This window comes from Sinohyriopsis cumingii, chromosome 10 (genome assembly GCF_028554795.1).
Source record: "Sinohyriopsis cumingii isolate HCF-2022 chromosome 10, ASM2855479v2, whole genome shotgun sequence".
In the NCBI taxonomy this organism is placed as follows: domain Eukaryota; kingdom Metazoa; phylum Mollusca; class Bivalvia; order Unionida; family Unionidae; genus Sinohyriopsis; species Sinohyriopsis cumingii.
The window spans coordinates 82191911-82212659 of NC_142970.1; the positions used below are offsets into that span (position 1 = coordinate 82191911).

Genomic DNA, 20749 nt, shown 5'->3' on the forward strand with positions numbered 1-20749 from the left:
TGGCCCACGCGTCACCATTTTCAATTCTCAACTTGCATATCAGCTAAATTTTATTACTGAGGAGTATATTTAAGTCTCTATTAGAAACTGAAGATATTATCGTGGAGCTAGATTTTGGCAGTGACAAACAGCAAATGCTGCAACAAACCTTTTGTTATATTGTTAAATATACCTCATCGTCGTTCAAATTTACTATGTTGACTTTACAAGGTAAGTGAGAAAACGAACATTTGAGTAAAAACAGGAAACCAGTTGGGAAAAATCTACGAAAGACGTACGAGAGCAATCATAGTGTTCTTTTCGAAGTGCAGCTGGGAATCACCATCGTACATACATGCAATACGTGAACATTAATGATCAAATTCAAAGTTTACCAATGTAGCAAAGCTAATACACACTCACGTAATCGGATGAAAAATACATTTAAAAGCAAAAGTAAGCTCTTTCTCATATCCGTAATTTACTGTTATTATTGTTGGATTTTTTATTTTATAAAATATTGGTATGATGACCCATTAAACGATTGCAATGTTGTGCAACTCTGTATACATGATGCATATTTTTCTATTTAAACTATCCCAGTAAGCCAATTAAAGTATCCTAATATGACCTAATTGTTGTTTATTGAGTCTAATCAGTCACATTTACTTTAATTGTGTTGCTTCCGAATCAACGAGACAGTGAAGCATACAAGCATGATTGCACAAAGGTTTTCAAGATAATATTTAATAACAACTGGCCAATAGATAGATAGATAGATAGATAGATAGATAGATAGATTAGATAGATAGATAGATAGATAGATAGATAGATAGATAGATAGATAGATAGATAGATACTAATGAACTTTAAGTTTCATTTTAGCTTCCTCGTTTGGCAATAATTTATATCGAGTCAAACACACACACACACACACACACACACACACACACACACACACACACATATATATATATATATATATATATATATATATATATATATATATATATATATATATATATATATATATATATATATATATATATATATATATATATATATATATATATATATATATATCTTATTATGGACGAAGTGAAAGAGAGAATCGTGTTAGAGATGTTGAGTCGATAATGGAACTTAGTGAAGATAGAAGAACGTGTGAACGTGTAGTGACTGTACAATAGTGACATTCAACTTCCGGATCAAGCTATGGGGAAATCCTACATGAGAAATATGGAACCATGTTTCTATCTCAAGCTTAAACATTCGTTTTTATTTTTTCTATACTGTTGAATATACCTCATTGTCGTTCAAATTTAATATGTTGACTTACAAGGTAAGTGCAAAAATCAACATGGGAGTATACACAGAAAACCAGTTTAGACAAATCTACGAAAGATGTAAGAGAGAAATCATATTGTTGTTTTCGGAGTGCCGCTGGGAATCACCATCGTACATGCATGTAATACGCGAACATTAATGATCAAATTCAAAGTTTACCAATGTAGCAAAGCTAATACACACAATCGGACGAAAACTAAATTTAAAAGCAAAATGAAGCTCTTTCTTATATCCGTAATTTACTGTTATTATTGCTGGATTTTTTATTTTATAAAATATTGCTACGATGACCAATTAAACGATTCAAATGTTATGCAACTCTGTATACATGATGCATATTTTTCTATTTAAACTATCCCAGTAAGCCAATTTAAGTATGAAAATTTATTACTCTTATCCTAATATGATCTAATTGTTGATTATCGAGTATAATCCGTCACACATGTTTAAGAAATTACACATATTTATTCATCAAACGTTCGGAATCATCGACACTATGAACCGTGGTTTGCACATGTCCAGTCAAAAGACTATCAGACTTATTAACACTATGAGACATGGATGGTACATATCCCGTCATCAAACATTTGGCGGTATCCATGCTATAGGTAGTGGCTTGACATAAACTTGTCAAATAACTATATTTTGAATTAAGACAAAGAATAAATTGAATGAAGTTTGCGATATCCTCACTCGCGACGGGGATCCCTTCTTCATGGAGTTCTAGCACGTACATGATAGTATTAACATGTGGAAAACATAAAAATGCCCAAAGAACACGCAGAGATCACGAGAGGGGCAGAACTAAGACTCTCCATTGTATTCACAACTGCTTGTATCAGGAACAATGCGACTGGGAAGAAGACACGATAAGTACCAATAAACATGTGTTCTTCTTGTAGACTGCTTTACATACTGACTTTTTCTGTTTTCGCCAAAACAAGAGTTGTTGATATGTGGTATGAGGTTTTGATACTTCTCTAGCTTCATTCCTCCAGAATGTACCGAGAACATTTCATAATTATAATGCGGAAATTATGTAGTATTTCATACAAAGATTAGGAGGGATAAATGTATGAGTCGAATGAACTAATCAAACCGTAATGGGCAGAAATAGATTCACGCATCTAACGTTAGGTCACTTTTACGGCATCCATTGACTAGACAAGAATATACGCTATGGTGAACCTGATATAATGAATAGGTCATATATTAACATTGCTATGGAATGGTAAATACATGTAATGGCAGCGATCTTCCGAGGTGAAAATGGTGGGTTCGAACTATAACTTAAGAATAATAATTTTTGCTCTGAAAAGGGACAACCCTGTGGCCTAAGCGTCTCTCTCTCTCTCTCTCTCTCTCTCTCTCTCTCAGCATATTAACCTTAATGTTATGGAATCGACTGAGATAAATGTCGTTTGTTTCACTGCTTATATCTGATAGTAACTAACATCTTTTACTTTGTTATTCTTTTGATTAATTACATTATTAGTGTCTGCTACAAAGTAAAGTTTACCTCTCTTTACTCATAGTAAGATAAGAAATTAGTTTGGGACATAAACAAAGAAATTGACCTAATATGCCCGATCCATCAAGATGTTCCAAGAGTAATGTGTATATAACTTGATGGAGAAGTTGTAATTTTATTCACGGTAACTCACGACTCGTATTTCTCCTTGTTCTATTAACATGTAAATTATTATCAAAAGCGCTTGGGGCAAGCAAATTTCTGGTTTCAAATAGTGTTGAACTGTTGCGGACAGTACACCAGTAGCAGAGCAGATGCACTCAGATTTTATGGCGAAATAATAAACAATTTCTAATGAAAACAAACAATATTTCCAAGCTGTTTCAAGCCAATGCCCTTGCGTTTGTCAAGAGTATTCATTCCCTAACCGCTTATCTTTATTGCGTTGAGATGCATGTTCCGGATGAATAGGTCTAAAGCGCGTCATGATATATTGGTGGAGGGTGCCTAAAATGTGTTTACAATGAAACATAAATAAACCATAGTTATAGGTTACTGCATTTGTATGGGACAATATTAACGAGTTTTTCGAATGGATATACTGCACGACCTTGGAAGTACAGTATATCCATCCGACAAAACGAGTTCATATTTTCCCATAAAAATGCAGTAACCTTTATATTACGTGCTATTCTTTTTTATTCTACCTAATGTTTAATTTTAACCAAATACACAACATGAAACAAAGTAACTGAATGTATGCAGTATTCAACTAAATACACAAGCGCAGATTCATCATTACACAATTAAACATTATTACTGCGCACATAACTCCGCCCAGATAAATTTGAACTTAATAGCGCGCTCGACATAACTTTCGAACGAAAATGGCGTGTCTAGTTAAAATTGAAAATTGGAGTCATATTGTGAATGAATGCGCATTGCAACAACTTTTCCATTTGATCTGGAATGAATAGATTTTGGTATATTTTTCGATTCTACAAAATTTCGTGATGATGGACTGGATTTATATGTGACAATTCCACATGAAATACAATGGATTGAAGAAGCGAGGGAGAAGCGTGTTGATATCTGCATATGTGTTTCTGTTTATGTCATTGAATGTTTGAAGTTATAATGTGGGAAAAATATGAAGTCTTTCAATTGCAATTTTCAAAACGATGCTATGGAATGCAATGCTTCTTTCATACTGAGTACAGTAAGGAGGATGTAGTTGCACTTGTATTCGAAATTACAGTACAATTTTGAAATGTGTAATCAAGATTGACAACCTATGACATGGCTCATGTAATTCGGATTTGCAGAACTAAGAAAGTACATTTTGATTCAATTATGTATGCAAAACTTCAAGTATATTTGTTTGCAAGTCTGATCACCAGCTAAAGAAGACAGTATCTGACTTGTCACTTGTAAGTTATTTGTCAGGACCCTTTCTTTCGTCTGTTGTATAGCCAGCCTAAATCCGAAACATTGTATCAACAAAATTAACGCGGAATGTTACAAAGCAGCTGGTATGTGGCAGTCCAAGAAACATCTGCTTTACTTCTTTCAGAAACAAATTTAAGCAACCACAACATAAAGCGCCTACTACGCGAGTGTGCATGATTTGTTTGCAAATCAAAAGTGCTGGCTTCTATGTCCATTGTTTGTTTACAATAGAAAGTAGTTCCCTTATGCACGTGAATGCAATATGTGTATTTGCGCTCTAGTTCAGTATCGGGTAATATTGCACGATTCTGACAACGTAAAGTTAACGGGAAAAAATGAGCATATAGCAAAATTTGTTTTGATATAATAATAATTCCGGTTCACAGTTAAGTGTTAATCTCTTGATCAGAATGGTGCGGGTTGGATTCTCACTGTCGTATCAATTTTCATGTTGGTACCGTAGAAGTCAAAGCACACTGAGTTAAAATTGTCCTTTAGTCTACGTAACACAAAATTAAGATTACACATATGGAATCATAAACAATCAGATGTATCGACACTATGAACAATTAGTTTGCATATGCATCTGTTCACGAAATGATAATTTGCCAGTCATCAAAGTCTCGGACGCTTTTTTCTTTTTTTGACCATGGGTTGCACACGTACAGTCATCAAACTGTCGAACGCATCGTTCCTTTGACCATGGTTTGCATATTTGCAGTTATCAAACAATTGACAATATCGATACTCAAAAGAATGGTTTCCAAATACACTTGTCCGATAAATAGATTGGATTACATAACAAAACTCGATATAAAATAAGTTTTTGATCGGCTTCTTCTTGGGAATTCAATATATTGCCTAATATAGTGCGCCTCTTCCAAACACAATTCTCTTGAATGTCACACTGGCGATGGGTGAATGAAGAATATCGAAGAGGCTATTCTGCATTACTCACATTGGTAAAAGGATAATATTCTGCGATTTTTGATTCCTGAAATTAGCTTCAGATATTGTTACCCACTTGTAGACTGTTAGTGCACAGTTTAGTTTTGAACACAACACAAATCAAATATTGTGAGCATTACTAACAGCTGGGTTTTGGGATGGTGAAGTTTTGTTTTTTAGATGATAATTAACCCAACTTCCATGTGTAAGCACACAGCAATGTCCATCATTTTACCAGTTATCAGAGACAATGCAACTCCACTTTCACATAGGCACGATAAGCAATACTGAGTCCATGCTAGGTTATCGTTGGGGGGGGGGGGCGGAGAAGGTAAAATGAACATTGCATGACGTAATTCATCCGAAACAATACACACGCAAATGAACAAGCCTTTTGTTATTGAAAATCGGACTATCTTCCTTTATATAACCATTGACGTGAAATCGGGGAGAGAGAGAGAGAAAAAGAGAGAGAAATAGAGAGAGAGACATAATTGTATTTATCTAAAGCTTTCAAACATTATGTCAGCTACGCCTCTCTATTTAGTCCATGGTCGCTCAGCAGGGATGATACAATTTTAAAAAAATCGGTTGAGACGACCAAAAATGAGCATTTCTGATAAGTGTATAACATACCGAACTTTTTTATTTTTATCAGAATACTGTTGATATGTGCATGAGATTGTGAAAATTGTCTATTCTTATTTCTCCAAGCGACATTAGCTAAGATTTATAATTGTTATGGCAAATATATCTAGTATTTAAATCAACGTTTATGACGAGAGAATGAATTAATACTATGTACCGGAAATCTCATATTTACTTAAACACAATACAATCAATTTCCTAGTGCTACGTTTTATTTGATGGATTCAACATTTTTCAAAGATGTCATAAAAATAATCCACGAGGTCCACATATATACAACAGTATATATAACAATTACTTTTAAAATAGTTAGATGGATAGAAGCGTGGTCTACGTTTGTGACGATATGAAATACCAGGCAACAAAATGTTAAACATCCGAGGAGAATATCACAAAGTCGAAAAGTTATATTCGACTGAAATTAAATTGATCGCTAAGCACACAATGAAAGCTAAAACAACAATTCATTGTAAAATACTACAACCAAGTCAAAACGATTTTGAGCAAGATAAATATTATTGAAAATTGATGTCCCCTTCCATTTCATTCACATAATCTACAGTAGTGATTCATACATATACTAAATCAACTATATATCTGTCCTTGAAAATTTTTTACTTTGAACAAAGTTTACTAATCAATAAAATCAAAAAATCAACTGAAGTTCATGTGGGAAGAATGTCTTTTTTTCTTCAGGATGAAATAACACCTAGCACACTTTCGCAGATATGTATTTGTCCATGGTTATAACTAAAATAGAACAATCGTTTTCAGACGGGAGAAGCTGTAAAACGTTACAATGACAAGAGATAACAGAGTGGAAGATCAATTTCGAAATACAAAATATAAATGATGCAAGCATTGTGTTAAATAAACTAGACTGATCTCAAGTTGCAAAGAAGGAATAAATATATCGTCGATAATAATCAGTAGATAATTATATCTTAATCTGGAAGAAAGATTAAATCGCCACAAAAGCAAATGGTAATCTCATACAGATGTACTCCATTTAAAAACTGGTTAGCGAAGTCTAAGATTGCATTGACTGTATTGACAATGAGTATATTTTTCATCCTAGTCCCACAAACCATACTGCTTTTGTAGATCCTAAAGCATCAGTTGACTCCAGTACAAAAGCAAAAGAATCTACTGTTTTTGTAACCTTGATTTAAGAAGCAGTGTTTGCAACAGATGGAAATTCCAGGGTCGTTACAGTTCCGGCAATCGATTTCAGATTAAAAATCAAAAATGAAAAACCACTAGTACAGAACCTTACCATCATTGTCCCGAAACTGAGTCTATCACATTAGTGGACAGAGTCAGAGATAAATAACAATAAAGTTATGCTCGGGGGTATTAATGAAATATGTCAAGAGTACGATGTGGTAGGGACAATGATATAGTGTTAAACTGCTAATACTACTTCTACTACTACTACCAATACTACTACTAATTATAATAAAGTGCCAAGCAGTATTTACTTGGGGAAACACTATCGCAAAAATGCGTACGACTCATTTATTGACGTTTGAATGTGGTTTCGATAAGATTGCATTAGGAAGGTTAGATAATTTTTTTTCGATAATTTCTTTTGGGCTTCAACTATTCATACGCTTTTACTGTAGTATCCAGTACAGACCACGCGTATGCTTTCCATATATGTCCACTACAACTTACATTCAATCGATAGTATCACATGGTCCTCGACTGAATGTCCGCATGAGTTGTAGAGGTTGACGAGCATATATTGAGAATTAACTTTGTGTTCGATAGATTGTTTTGGCATAATTAGCTAACGACACTAGTTATGCTCTGACATCATAACTTTGTAAAAAGTTTCGTTAGAGGTTGTGCCTAAAGAGTGTGAGCAGATGATATGTGTACTTGAACTTGGATAAAAATTTTCTTTCCACTTTTTAGAGACGAATAAGAATTGTAAATTATATGATAAAAGCTATATTTAAATTTTCCCTTTTCAAGTTATGTTTTACATGTCATTTGGAGGTCTGAGTCAAATTTAGTTTTTAAAAAATACAGATTTTACGAGGTGAGCATTTGTTCAAGGTACATACAGTCAGCATTTAGTGAAGGGATGTAAAGCATACAATTGGGTTGGAATACAATTGTGCGTCCCACGATGAGACTGTCTGAAAAGTGTCTGGACTTTGTATGTGAGTGTTATATAAACTATTTGATTGTATTTTAAGGGTCTCACCCATTTCGCCTGTATCTGTTTTGTTTGTATTAATATGATGAATGTACTCAGTATGATGTTGACTGAGGACATATGCACAATTTGTGGAACGTTTGCACGATACTTATGGCTCCTATCATTTTAGAAGGCGTATACTGTGTTGCATAATTATCAGGTGTGAACTCAACAATGTTGTACTTGATAGGACACACCAATGAATGCATACAACCAGTCCCTAATTCATCAACTAGACATGGGTATTTACGCAATCGTGAACACAATATGAATGTGTAATTGTTTTAGTAGATATTAATATACATGTATTTAGTTTATAATCATATATAGTAGACTCATACTTATAAAGTCTTTATAAATCCCGTAAAATGCAACCGTCCCGAGTGATCTTGCGTGTTATTTTCAATGTCAACTTCTCCAGGTAAACATTAGTTATTATAAACAAGCAAACCGATCAGAGCAAGCAAATTTGCAGCATGTGGCAACACGTTATGTAATTAATAGCCGATCTTTCCCGGCACAGATATGACCTTCCAGTGAAGTACTGCTAGTAATTTTCGAAAGAGTTCAAATATTACCATTTGCGAAAGGCATACCTCCTTAATTGAATTCGTTCAAACAAATGAAGATCATGAAAACGAAAAATATAAAAAAATCAGAAAGCCAAAATATTTCGATATTTGCAGAAAATTATTATCGCTTTTTAGTATAAGTCACTAACTCAGGTTATTTCGTCTATCTCTTTATATTTTGTTAGTTGTGATTGTTATGGTTGTAATATTAGTATAAATATGGATACACTTTATTTTACATGAAGGTACGAAGAATGAGCAATAGCAAAGGTAACGGTTTGATGTGTTCCATTTGATTTTTACTAACTAAAGCAGCAATGGTCCATATATATCGTTTGTCTCGCAGCATATAATTTCCTTCATTACTGTCCCTGCTGCTACCTAAACCGAATCAGAGAACAGCATCTAAAGAAGCACTGTTATCACTGCCAATACTACTATTAATTAAGTTTATACTATATCAATTAATTGATGCAACATTTCCTATCGCTGATGCAACTGTTAAAACATAGGTTATTACACAGGTGCCACAGCGTCTATTTTTTACACTGTCTAAATTATGTTATAGGGTCAAGGTCATCCTTCGACTAAGTTTCAAGAAAACTATTTTACGTTACACTTAAAGAAAATATTCTGAAAATATATTGAAATAAAGTACATCCCTAATGCATAATATTTATCGCGCCAAAAGAAGCTGAAATTTCTTGACTAATCCTAATCTCTCTGTCTCTCTCGTCCAAATGATTAGAGCGAGATAACTGTCATTTTTTGTCTTGTTTATTGTGGTCTGGTAGAATTCAGAACTAAAGAAACGTGTATAAGGCTAATTCCATGTAGAAATAAATACATGTTTTTGCTGCAGTAGGAATCATTCTATATTTCGTGAAATGATTGAAATGAAATACTTTCACTTGACACATGACCTGATAATTCGGTTAGGATCAAAACTCTAAAGATATTATACAGCATTCATTTACCTATAAAGCTCATAGCAGACGACACTGTATTGCACATGAATGTTTATGATGGTCTGGTACTTGTTAATGGCTTTACTTCAGTCGTTCAAGTCTACTAACATTCAATGACTTTCGGCACTCAATCTCTCTGCCTATGTCCATTCATAATGTTATCCCTCTTAACAAATGTTGCCATATTGATGGTTTAGTGAATGCATCATTCTGTTTCTTTACTATCAGTCTTCTACTATAATATTATACGAAATTTGAATCATAAAATGTTCTCCAATAGTGACAGTAATGTTTTGTCGCCAAAATAACAGTAGATCATAGCTATCAGATTGGACTCCACCGAAGTAACCAACAGCATGACCGTGATCTGACTTAAAAGTTTGTCTCTATATTTTTCTCTCACACACTTTCTCTCTAGATATGTGCATAGATTGTTTACTGTCTTCTCCATGCGCGAATGTCATTAAAGAAAAGCGGTTTCTTTAATAATCAACCTCACATTTAATTAGAAATACAACACGAAGTTAAAGGACTAATTTATGTTTGTGCTTCTTGTCTTTCCAACTTCATAATGATTACTAGCATGAGACCTGTTCCTCTACCTTCTCCAGCATAACGTATAATAAACTTGTTTCATACATATAGGGCATATTTAGACTTGTACGCTGGCAACCTTTGGATACCTCGGATTTCTGCAATAGTACCTGATCCTTTCATGCTTGGAAATAAATATTGTTAATCACCGCCTGTAGAGAACTGAACTCAAGATCTACAATCGCCAATGTTTTTATAGTGCTGATATGTTACTACTACTTATACTACTAATATATTAGGACCATGTAGAAAAACTTATGTCTTTATTAACGTTTACGACGATATACGTTCAGTGTATGCTTAGCACAAATATTGGCGAACATTAAACTTTTTATGTATGGTGGAGGAAACCGAAAAACACATATAACACCACTGACTTTGAATATGTAACCATCTCGCTCTCTAGTATGCCGAGACCGTTGAAAGAGCCGGCGACCACAAAGATGCAAAGCCAATGTTTTACCAATGTGCTATCTATGACCTTTTAATGTAAAACGTGTTATCTGGTTGATAAAACGTTATTCCCTACTTGAAACAGTATTACATCCTAACCATCCCTAGATATATATACTTCACTAATTTATATGCAATAGTTTCTTTTCTTGTTGGTGTTGCTAATCTCTCTCTCTCTCTCTCTCTCTCTCTCTCTCTCTCTCTCTCTCTCTCTCTCTCACAGACACACACACACACTCGTACTCACAATTACACAGTATCGAATCAACAAAGGCTGGTGATCAAATAGGAGACAGAGAAAGAGAGAAAGAGAGAGATTGACCAGTCACCCGCGTTAACATATCCATATCTTAATAATAATAATAATAATAATAATAATAATAATAATAGTAATAATCTGTATTTAACAATGATAACACATTTTTACATGAAAGACCCATTTGCCATCTAGTACTTAATATTTGTAACAGGTTATGTTATGTTTTATTTTTTATGTCACTTACGCACACTCAAATATTTCCGCACACGTACTCGCATATATTTTAAAAATGAACTAATATGTTTATCAATATTGGTCAGCAGATATATATATATATATATATATATATATATATATATATATATATATATATATATATATATATCTATCTGCGCTTACATAAATTTACGTAAAATAACAGATGTCGTTATGTCTCATCAATTTCTAGGTCAATACAAATAGTTTCCAGTATCAGCAAGACGCTGGAATAAACTAGTTGACGCATAATAGAGTTAAAAGGTTGAATTCCTGTAGAAACAGCCATATAAAGTTTCGCAAACATAACACTTTTTCTGTTTTTTTTTTTTTTTGTTTGTTTTGTCTATGTTTTGTATTTGCCTTGGAACAATACTCATTAAAGAGTCGAAAACACTCACGCTAGCTAGATACCAGTTTCGCACTATTCGTTGTCAGTTTATTGCATTTATTATAACCATTCCCTGACACAAGTGATCCCTTGCTGGATTCAGTGCACTAAAAAGTACTGTTATTTGCCACATGATTTGTATTCTTTATATATATATACTATAATGTACACATGTTTACATGTTTTGGCATGTCAGAATTAGTCATATATATTGCATAAAACATGGATATATTATTTCTGGACAAAATTTATAAAATTCTCTAATGGATGGCTTTAATATATCATCCCATCTGGTAAAGAAATAATGTTTTCAATTAGGTTTCAAACAATTCAAGGCAAATTTAATTAAATATCCTCAGGGGATAGGTATTCATACAGAAAATATGATTTTGAAAAGGTTGTTTTTCGACCATGGAATCTGGGTATCGTTGTTAGTTGATGATCGGAGAATGCGCTTGCTATTTAATGATCTTAGTTGATTTTGCTTAGAGATATGTTATTGGAAAATGAAGAAAACTTTTTTGGTATCGGTATACATTGTAGACGTGAAAACAAGCTTTCGTGGGAGTCGAAATAGAAACTTTCAAACTTATTCGGGTTTCTCTTTTCTGGAGATTGTCATTTCGGTGTAGATTAAAATTAGATGTTTTTCCCATATGGTTCATAATTCTATAAGTGGTGAATATCTCGAAAAATAATGCTTAGGCGACTGTTCAGGTAAACTTTTTGAGAGTAAATTTCAAGAGAGTTATTCTTTTGACTACCATTGCACATATGTGTTTTACAGATGAGATGTCGATTAATATAGATACCAAGAAGTTTTCTAATTGTAACACTAGACACGTCTAATCCATTTTAAGTTTGAATTATTTTGCTCGTTCTATTATAGTTTCATTCTTTTTTATTTCTTTGCATTCAAGCAGTTATGGGTAGCGTTATAGTGAGAAAATAGCTTTCGTTTTGTCAAAAATGGCATAATATTTGCAAAACACGTCTAACGTATTAGAGTCTCGAATTCAAATACCGTATGTTTTTATGGAGACAAATATAGAATTCGTTCGTCCAAATTTTTCAATATTGCTACTATCCAATTACTGCAATGAAATTGTTTCATACTGTCCTAAAATAAAAATACGAAGGTCGGTATTATTTTATCTTAAAGTGCCTTGAATCATTCGCTGTATTTAACCGTATATAACTGTAAGCGCTGTACTAGGATCTCAGTTATTGGTGTAATGTATGCACAACGGAATTGTCTACTACAGTTAATCATTTCTGCAGGAGGAAGTTTGGGTTTGGCTTCAAGTTTTTCCTGACTATTTTGTTTTTATTTTTAATGCATCTTCGAGACAGCGCATATTTACGGCCAATGCCAGTCCAGCTGAACCACTGTTATCACTTTTTAAATATATTAATAAATGGATGCGTTCATAGAATTATATATCCAGTGAGTAGGGTGAGTGGAAATAGGGGCAAATAGGGTTCGTTGGAAGTTTATATTTGAATCAGGATAATTACATTTTGTATAAAAGTAGTCATCGTACAGAATCTTAAGTGACCAAAGTCGTGGCGCTTCATCTGACTGATCCGAAAACATGTTATATGGTGCATACTATTATGTTTTTGTATGCTAAGTAGAGCTGGTAAAAGTGGAAGGTAAGCAAAAATAAATTATGACGCCAAATATAACTGGTTATACAGTATTTATGAGAAAAACAAACACATGGAGGTAAATCATGCCAGGAAAATAGTGTCTTTTCTAAGATGGCTACGTCTAATTCGAATCAAGATTTTGGTCGTAATTATATTATGGAGATCGTTCTGTGAAAATGATATAGTGTACCCATGAAACTATATCAGTGGCTAATTATTTCTACTGATAATCTTCACACACTTTCAACGACTATTTCATTTGGCTGCCACATGAAGCGATTGCGCAAAACTCGATTTAAAATCGCAAACATGTGATGTTTGAGTTTAAGAATTAAGATCAGGTTTCACTATAGATGTTCGCAAATAAATTTTCACAGCTTTATTTACCTATCCATAACTCGTGAAGTAAATAACGGCTTGAGACGCTAACTGCATATGGCTTACAACAGAGGTAAAGATAATTATTGTTTACTGGCACATGACCACGTCCGACTGAAAAGTTTACTTTTAGATTGAGAACTTATCTATACTGTATTAGCAGGACTATCTGTGATTTGTGAACAAATTTATTGTTTACGCTGATCTCATTATATTTAGTAGATAATTACAACAGACATACATCCAAATGATATATGCGATCTAAGTAGGCCTTATTACTAATAACGTGCTCTATGTATTTAAAAAGAACGATCAATTAAATTGTATTGAAAAGAACTCGACGAACTTCTTTTGCTAAGTAGGACAAACCGTTTTAATCAAGGACTTTAACAAACGACACTCAAGTAATAATGCCTATTTTAAAAGTACTTGACAAAAGCAAACTACAGTTTCTTCACACGGGAACAAGTTCATGTGTAATAACGACCAGGCGAATGTGTCAACTTTTATATTATATGAAATAATAATAAGGTTCGAAACTCTGAAAATATAAGGAAGAAAAACGAAAATGACTTAACGAAAGATCTGAATGGTTTAAATGCAGTCAATTTCTCTACAAATTGTGGAATATATAAAGGAATGGGTGAACACACAAACACAAACACACACATACACAACCACACATACACATCAATGTCTAGAAAAGAAAACAATGTGAGGAAAATAACAAAAATATAAATGCGAGAAAGAGATACAAGATCGATAATAGAATGCTTTTTAATCAACGATGCGAAAAAGTTTTTTTTTTACACACACGTGACCTGGATAACACCGTGGTAGCAAACTTTTTTCGTTTCTCTATGGTCTCGTGTTCTTTCCCTGACCAATCTTGCATGATGGTAGGTGGTGTCCTCTCCATTGTTTGAGGTCTCTACTCCACCATCGGCATTTTAAGGTACTTTTATCAATTTATATGGGCAATATGAAACCGATGAAATGGGAGCAAAGTGCCTTCTCCATAAGCACAGAAGCAGCAGACGCTGTCTTGCCTGGTTGGGTATCGAACCCCAAGTGAGAGGCAAAAACCACTCATCCACATCTTCAACTGTACCTTATTCATTGCATCTTGCTCCGGTAAACCCCTCCCTCTTTCGATGCTTGGTTTTATTATGGGTATAGACTATACTTGGCTACATATAAACATCTGCCAATTTCAAAATAAATCAATGCTTATATATGAAGTAAGGAATACATGTAGAGGTAAGTGGCAATATCTGTGTCAGGTGTAAAATCAACAGCCTATTAGCGGAATTACTGTAGGCCTCGATAAAAATAAGAACAGTCTTATAGCCAGTATTGATGTGGTTGTTACCCGCCAATATTTTGTATTGTGATGTACACTTATATACATTTAGGCAATGAAAACTGTTTTAAGGTGTTATTTGTTATAGTGCCCACGACGATGGCACACCCACCCTCCTTAATCTAGTCTCTGGAATTGATTTACTCTACGACTAGCGATAGCAATGTCAGTTTGTAAAGATCGTATGTTTGTTGATAAGTAAACTAATAAAGTATGTAAAATTACAGCAGCTATGCCATGTCTCTTGTCTATCATAATAGTCACATACAAAGCATTTCGTCGCATATGCGACCATTCATTTGTGACCTATTAAATCACTCAGGCAGCGGTTTGTAAGACAGAACATTAAAACGCTGCTAACTAAAGAGTGAAGAATGTATTTGCAATGTAACCTAGCCCGATTCTTCTGCCACTTAATATTAAAAACAAGATTTATTACTAAGCTACTACTAACACTGGTGATTGAAGAAATAATGCTGCCGACAAAACCGTACCACAGGATTTAAATTATATATGTAGCCTTACATTTCATTTTCAAGAGATGCTTGTTGTTTCATCTTCAGCCTTCACCCAAGAGTAATAATCGTCTCCAGACATTTATATAATCGTCCAGGAACGTCGACCGTTAGTTCATACCTCATATTTTGTACCAAGCTTAATGCGTCCGGCTGAAGTGGGACAGAGCTTTTGACAAGCAAGATATACAAATGTGTTCAATACTGTTGGTCTCTGTGCGTGTTCGGTGAGAGATCGTCAACATCTATGATTCCGAGGAAGCCGTGACCTATTTAAATGCGCGCTGTTGCACTACAGATTCTCTCTCTCTCTCTCCCAACTATGTTCACATTTATGGATTTCAATCTATTCAGTGGATTTTTAAGAATTTAAGATAAAAGTATTAGAATAGCAATGAAGGTGTGTCAATAGTTGGATCATTTAATTCAGTTCCTTAAGCAAACATGACATACTCGAGTTTGAATGGCCAAAAAACAATAGTCCCCGATTACTAACTGAAAATAGTGAGGCAACGATGAACTGTATGTCTCGTTGGAGGTCACATATACGCCTCGTGTACAAATATGTTTGTCCCCATGACAAAATTGTTTATTTACATAGCTGGTCCTCAGTTAAATCTAATATTTATTTTAATAATTGGTGCTTGTCGCCAGTGTCTTCAATGGCACATACGTGGTATATTGATAAAACAGACTGGTTTAGAGTAGTCTTATTAACATGACTATAAAACCGTAGTCATCTATATTGAGCAGCAAGTCATGAACAGGGATACGGGATATGACAAAATGGACGAATGAGCAGAATTACCTCCATATTGTTACATTATTCCTCATTCTCCCCTTGTTTTATTTGCTTTATATATATATATAAAACGATGATATTCATTGCTAAAAGATTACAGTTTAGATCAACAATTTATAATTTAATATTATCAACGACTCGTGGGCATTATCGTATACCTTAACACAGCATTTAACTATATTCGCAGTAACTAAAACATGCAACATTCCATGAATGAAAAATTCCTCAAACAAGGTGATAGCAGACAATCACGCAAATTTAAATCGCACATTATATTACAACGAACTCAAAGGAGGTGCTTTCTCAAGAAGAACAACTTGACAATAGCATAAAAATCAAGCAGCATATTATAATGTTGGAAATCAGATCATTTTAGCGTCAGTAAACAACCCACTTGGTCACCTTGATTGAGATAGCATGTCGTTTCACACTCGGACTTTATTGCCCATCCTTCCGTTCTGAATGCGTAGTGTTACGTCATTATTATAATAAACTAAGTCACATAAAAGAGGAGAAACCAACAGGTTGTGTAATATTCAACAATTGAATGCATTTTCCTAGGATACAAAATGACAATTTAAAAACTATTTAGTCTTAAACTTTCCATCACAAGTCAAAATGTACAGCGTTCTTAATAAATTCCAGTGGCGTTAGTAATGAATTCCAATCTTAGATCTGATGATAAACCAGTAGACTATAAATGTGGCAAAGTACAACCAGTCTCGTTGTATCATAAGATATAGTTCAAAATGCCTTCATATGAATTAACAAATATTCCAAATAAGTGATTTAGTCCGAAATACTGATCAATTTGTAATTCCGGTGATTAATTTAAATACATAAATCCTCAAACAATTCGCTTAAACTAAACTTGAATCCTCTAAGGATTCATGTTAAAATAGGACTGATAATTCTACCTACTTCTAATAAAATAAAGACCTAAGTCAAAAGATGAGGACGAAGGTCAAACATTCATTTCTAAAACATTCAAATTTGTCAACAAGATCAAGAATTTTCAAGTGAAGTCACTTGCTTGAAGATATTTGTACTGATAGGTAATAATGATCTTTACATATAACCTAAAATCAAAGAGAAATATTAGCCATGTAATATGTTGTTTACACAAAACAAGATTTGTATCAAGTAGACCCTACTCAAATATTGACCAAGGTCAGAAAAATATCACCAAGGTGAAACAACAACACATAATACAAACTAAATATACATTAAAATATATATGTCGTTTCTCTGCCCCCAAGACACATCCTCTGTTTTCTCTACTGACCATTAAAACGTCCTCTACAATTGGAATTGTGTTCTATTCATTTTAACTAATACTTTAGAAATATTGAACTGGTCCTATCTACATTGTATAGCGCCAGTATTTTACCCACAATGGTAGGCTTAATACGTTGATATCCATATGGTGGGGTGGGAGAATCTGTTCCAAAGAGGTCGAACTATAACAAATTTATTATAGCTCTATTTTATCTATGAAAAATCAAAACACTCATAATACACTAGTTTATAATCTTAGATATAAAATAATCAATGACTATAAACAGATTAATAAATCTTCCGTGGCAATTACGTCTATTAAACAACGTACCTGGAATGTAAAGTACCTCACTGTCAGTGAGAAATGTAGTTTTAACCATTTGGAAGGCCTGTATTACAGAATTGATTTTATCTCCTAGTTTAATTCAATCGAACCCTGTACTCTTTTCAAAATAACTACGGCAGTAGGTTTTGCCTTAATGGACAAGTACTGAAGACCAATTAGAATGCATTTTTCTAGAATACAAAATGACAACATAAAAACTATTTTGTCTTAAACGTTCCATGTATAGCATTCTTAATGAATTCCAATGGCGTTACGAATCAATTCCAATCTCAGATATGATGATAAACCAGCAGACTATAATGTGGTAATGTACAAACAGTCTCGTTGTATCACAAGATATAATTCAAACTGCCTTTGTATGAATTAACAGATATCCCAAATAAGTGATTTAGTCCGAAATACTGATCAATTTATAATTAAGGTAATTAATTTAAACACATGAATCCTCAAACAATTCGCTTAAACTAAACTTGAATCCTCTAAGTATTCATGTTAAAATTGGAATGATACACACGCAAATACACACACCTGTTATTATTGAAAATCGGACTATCTTCCTTTATATAACCATTGACGTGAAACTGGGCAGAGAGAGAGAGAGAGAGAGAGGGGGGGGGAGAGAGAAAGAGAGTGAGGGCATACTTGTATTTATCTAAAGCTTTCAAACATTATTTGAACTTCGCCTCTCTATTAAGTCCATGGTCGCTCAGCTGGGATGATACAATTAAAAAAAAATTAAATCGGTTGAGACGACCAAAAATGAACATTTCTGATAAGTGTCTAACATACCGAGTTTTTTATTTTCATCGGAATACTGTTGATATGTGTATGAAATTGTGAGAATTGTCTATTCTTATTTCTCCAAGCGACATTAGCTAAGATTTATAATTGTTATGGCAAATAGATCTAGTATTTAAATCAACGTTTATGTCGGGAGAGTGAATGAATACTATGTACCGGAAATCTCATATTTACTTAAACACAATACAGTCCATTTCCTAGTGCTACGTTTCATTTGATGGATTCAACATTTTTTTTTAAATCAACGAGGTCCACATATATGCAACAGTATATGTATCAAGAGATAACAATTACTTTTAAAACAGTTAGATGGATAGAAGCGTGGTCTACGTTTCTGGTGACATGAAGTACCAGGCAACATCAAAGAATAAAATGTTAAACATCCGAGGAGAATATCACAAAGTCGAAAAATTATATTCGACCGAAATTGAATTGATCACTGAAGCACACAATGAAAGCTAAAACAACAATTCATTGCAAATACTACAACCAAGTCAAAACGATTTTGAGCAAGATAAATATTATTGAAAACTGACGTTGATGCAATCGACGGACGCTGAAAGTCCCCTCCCATTTCATTACATAATGTACAGTAGTGATTCATACATATACTAAATCAACTATACACCTGTCCTTGAAAAATGTTTACTTTGAACAAAGTTTACTAATCTATAAAATCAAATAATCAACTGAAGTTCATATGGGAAGAATGCTTATTTCTTCAGGATGAAATAACACCCAGCACACTTTCGCAGATTATTTTTTGGCATAATTAACGAACTAAACTATTTATGCTCTGACATAATAACTTTGTAAAAAAAATTCTATAGGGAGTGTGCCTAAAGAATGTGGGAAGATGATATTTGTGCATCGACTTCGCTAACAATTTTTTCCACTTCTATGAGACGAATAGAACTTATATTTCAATTTTCCCTTTTTAAGTTATGCTTTGCATGTCATTTGGAGGTCTGAATCAAATTTAGTTTGAAAAAATAAACAGCTTTTACGAGGTGAGCATTTGTTCAATTTAAATACAGTCAGCATTTAGTGAAGGGATGTAAAACGTAAAACATAAATCGGGTTGGAATAAAATTGTGAGTCCCACGATGAGACCCTGTCTGAAAAGGGTCTGTACTTTATATGTGAGTGCATTTTATAAAAACTGTTTGATTGTATTTTAAGGGTCTCACCCATTTCGCCTGTATCTGTCTTGCATGTATTCATATGATTAATGTACTGAATATGATGTTGAGAGAGGACATATGCATATTTTGGGGAATGTTTGCACAATATTTATGGCTCCTATCATTTTAGAAGGCATATACTGTGCTGCAACAAAATCAGGTTTGAACTCAGCAATGTTGTACTTGATAGGACATACCAACGAATGTATACAATCAGTCCCTCATACATCAACTAGACATGGGTATTCAAGCAATGGTGAACACAGTATGAATGTGTAGTTGTTTTAGTAAATATTAATATACATGTATTTAGTTTATAATCATATATAGTAGACTCATACTTACGAAGGCTCTATAAATCCCATAAAATGAAACCGTCCCGAGTTATCTTGTGTGTTCTTTCCAATGCCAACTTCTCCAGGTAAACACTCCTTGTTATAAGCAAGCAAATCGATCAGGGCAAACACATTTGCAGCATGTGGTAACACGTTATGTTGTTAATAGCCGATATTTCCCGGCACGGATTTGTCCTTCCAATGAAGTACTGCTAGTAATTTTCGAACGAGTTCAAATGTTACCATTTGCGAAAGGCATACCTCCTTAATTTAATTCGCTCAAACAAATGAAGATGATAAAAACGAAAAATATTCAACACCAGACTATGCCAAAATATTTCGATATTTGCACAGAATTATTATCGTTATTTTAGTATAAGTCACTAACTCGGGTTATTTCGTCTATCTCTTTATCTTTTCTTAGTTGAGGCTGTTCTGGTTGTACTATTAGTGTAAATATGAATACACTGCATTTTAAATGAAGGTACGAAGAATGGGCAGTAGAAAAGGTAACGGTTTGATGTATTCCATTTGATTTCTACTATGTAAAA

General features: G+C 33.7%; 1 long non-coding RNA gene across 3 annotated transcripts in view; it reads right to left on the minus strand.

Moving 5' to 3' along the window:
* LOC149790477 (uncharacterized) overlaps positions 1 to 20335 on the minus strand; it is a 46322-nt gene extending 25987 nt beyond the window's left edge. For 2 of the 3 annotated variants that reach the window (XR_016423617.1, XR_016423618.1), the window contains exons 1-2: positions 20209 to 20290; positions 18521 to 18588 (exon numbers count right to left, since the gene is read on the minus strand). This is a non-coding gene — a long non-coding RNA (uncharacterized LOC149790477). Of the gene's footprint in view, positions 1 to 18520; positions 18589 to 20208 lie in introns of all 3 variants that reach the window. The other variant, XR_016423616.1, reaches the window with a different exon arrangement.
* Positions 20336 to 20749: the final 414 nt, after the last annotated feature.